Source organism: Poecilia latipinna, unplaced genomic scaffold, assembly GCF_001443285.1.
Source record: "Poecilia latipinna isolate Pla-1442-1.1 unplaced genomic scaffold, P_latipinna-1.0 Scaffold688, whole genome shotgun sequence".
NCBI lineage: Eukaryota > Metazoa > Chordata > Actinopteri > Cyprinodontiformes > Poeciliidae > Poecilia > Poecilia latipinna.
Window position 1 is genome coordinate 232,468 of NW_015113304.1, and position 2,951 is coordinate 235,418.

The following is a 2,951-nucleotide window of genomic DNA, read 5'->3' on the forward strand; positions in this document are numbered from 1 at the left end:
TGTAAAGTTTTTTTAAAAACTTTTTATTTCCAATAAAGTTTTTTTTTTTTTTTTTTTTTTTGTCATTTGATAAAGCTGAGACTGTGAAAATGTATTCCTAACATCCAATTGATTAATATTTACTGGAGTCACGTTACTTTAAATTTACTTCAAATCAAAGTTATTTATGTTGTACTCTAGTTGTGCAACAACCAAATTTGCACAAGTACCGACCTGAGAAGGGGCAAAATGACCCCCACTGTGGCAGGCCAAATATGAAACAGAGCAGCAGGAGCCTTAACCTTAACGTTTTTGTGTTGTGTTCGATTCAAACGGGACTCTGGCTAAACCTTTTCAAAACTAGCATGTCGGGAGAAACATGTTGAAATTTTAGGAATTACTTTAAATCTGTCAGGGATTTGAATATGTCTGGGCTTAACCATGTCAGTATTCATATAAGTGACAAGAACAGGGGTGAATGTTGAGGCAAACGTTTGAGGTTTAACTTGTCAAACATTCTGTCGAAGCTAAACTGGGGATCTTAATAAATGTACATGTAGGCAAAAAGTTTGAGAAGTGCATGTTGTTGTGACAGAAGAAAGAAAAAAACTTCAAAGTAAATTTTAGATACTTCATTATTATCATGGGAGGAATGTAATTTGTATATTCAGTCATCGCATTGTGTAAAAATATATTAAACTGAGAAACAATGTAGTTTTTTATACTCTCAGACTACATGTTGGGTAAAGCAGCTAATAAAACCTTCTTTGAACAGTCAGCAATAGACACATGAGTCATGGTTTTTGAAGAAATATTTGGATAATGAATGTTCACAATAGCTAGGGGTCTAAGAGATCTGCTGATGATCATCTGATGTGGTGTGACTTTCTGCTCCGTTTAGCCAATTTTACTGCATTTCAGCTGCTCATTGGAAAATATGTAATGTTAGAAGGTTTAAGTCCAGTTCCTAAGTGCAGAATACTGAGCAATATCTTTAAAAATAAAAATCAAAATAGATCCACTGCTCTTACCCACGACAAGAGCTTTTGAAAGTAGTGTGGCTACAAAACTGATATGTGACAAACTTAATCTGTCACACTGAATTGTCTTGCCTTGAGCTGTTGTGAAATGATAATTACAAACAGCCTTAGCGCACTTTTCACCCCGTCTTTAACAGGAAGTTGTGTTTATCTCTTGTCTTTGGTGCCCTTTTCTCTTAGTTTACCCTGACTGAGACTGGACTGAAACTTTGTGCAATCACCTTCCAAACAGGCTGGCACCATGGGAGTTTAGACAAGCGAGTCAAATCAGATCACAGCCTTTGACCTCAGGGTAAATAAAGTACGTTAACAACCAGACTCTGGACAGATAAGACATGCCGGGTGATAAATGAGACTGTGGGGCTTTGGGTAAAAGGAAAGTCTGCCAACTTGACCAGCCTAAAGAGGTCACAGAGAAGGCAACACTCCTCAGGCGTCTATGCTCGAAGGTATTATTTACCTGACTTTAACACTCATTCAATGAGGGGTTATCAGATTGAGAAGAGGAGATGCAGTTAAAGTGCTGCCAGCCTGTTCAGAATGTCTGGATTAGACACAGAAGAGAAGAGGCCCAATCCCACCTCCACCCATCACCTTCCTGCTCCGTCTCCTCTGACAGGAGGTGCTAACCACAAGCATCCGTCACAGACAGAAGGAGATATGAAAACTGACTGAAGCATATGGACAGCTGATGTTGTGCAAGAACGCTTGTAGAAGATTATATAAGTTGAATGAGAACCAGAACCATATGAAGCGGTGCACAAGTGTAGTTCTTGCTTTTAAAAACCTATCTCTGACAAAGAAACAAAAAAAAAAACTGACCTGAGAATTTACACAACAGATTGTTTTTGTTTCATCAAAACAGCAACAAACCAGTCATTAAATAACGTACAGCTGCACCGGAAAGCCATTAGCAGGCTCGTCTGTCCCTCTGCTTCAATATTCTCTTTGCACCGGTTCACTTATTGCGAACGGAAAACACACGTATGAGGGAGGACCACACAATGATGCTCTGTTTGGATGGATATCCTGCTCAGATAATGCCTGGTTTTGACAAAAACAGTAGTTTAATCTATGACAACATATGGTTGTTATTATGAGCATCACATGTAAAAGCTGAGTGAGTCTTTGTTTCCAAAACTCTCCCAAATTCTTTCATATTCAACAGAGCTTACCAAGTGGAAACAATCGTAGGACATGGTTTAGTTTTTTTCCCTCAAGAATAAGGAAGTTTTCCAACACAGGCGCCTCCATAACAGCTACAGTTTTAACAATCAGCGAAGCATTTAAACTTTAACAGAGGGCTGCATTGTACGTTACGCAGGGGTTTCTATGGTACTACATACACACTGAGACAAACTGTCAAACTCACTGGTAGGTGATGAGAGGAAAACGTCCCAGACGAAGTTGTTCAGTCCACGCCGAGATCCTCCGGCGAACTGCAAATCTTCTTTCCCTCCACAAACACATTTACAAGCAGTCCTGGCTGTTTCACGCTTTCTGCTGTCCTGAACAACTTGTGTGTGAGCTTGTGTGTGTGTGGGTGTGTGTGTGTGTGTCTCTGCCTGCAGTGCGTGTTCAGAGTCTGGGGAAGAGGTGGTAACTTTCTCTCAAACTTGGAGACTGAGTGAGCAACAGAGTTTTCCTCTCTCTCCCGGCTCGGGTCTGCAAGGAGCAGGAAATCTGTCATACTATCCCTCCTTCACATGGAAAAAAAAAGAGGAACAGCCTAAAAAGGGCAAACTCAAGGAAGAAGGGAGGGATAAGAACTGTGGTCTGTGTGTGTGCGTGTGTGTGTGTTGCGGTGTGGATTTGTGGGTGTGAGGGGGGCTTTCCCTTTGTTGTTAAGGAAAAAAGGGCAACCCTTAGGCAAATAAGCCAAGTCTCTCCATGGTGACTCCAATGTGACGAGGATGAAACAAAAACATAAAC

The 2,951-nt window shown here is 40.6% G+C and overlaps 1 protein-coding gene across 1 annotated transcript in view; it reads right to left on the bottom strand.

Moving 5' to 3' along the window:
* Positions 1-2,683, bottom strand: part of eva1ba (eva-1 homolog Ba (C. elegans)) — an 18,903-nt gene extending 16,220 nt beyond the window's left edge. Inside the window, exon 1 of the mRNA XM_015044709.1 lies at positions 2,392-2,683. The gene's annotated coding sequence lies outside the window, so the exon portion shown is untranslated. The remainder of the gene's footprint in view (positions 1-2,391) is intronic.
* Between the last annotated feature and the right edge of the window lie 268 nt (positions 2,684-2,951).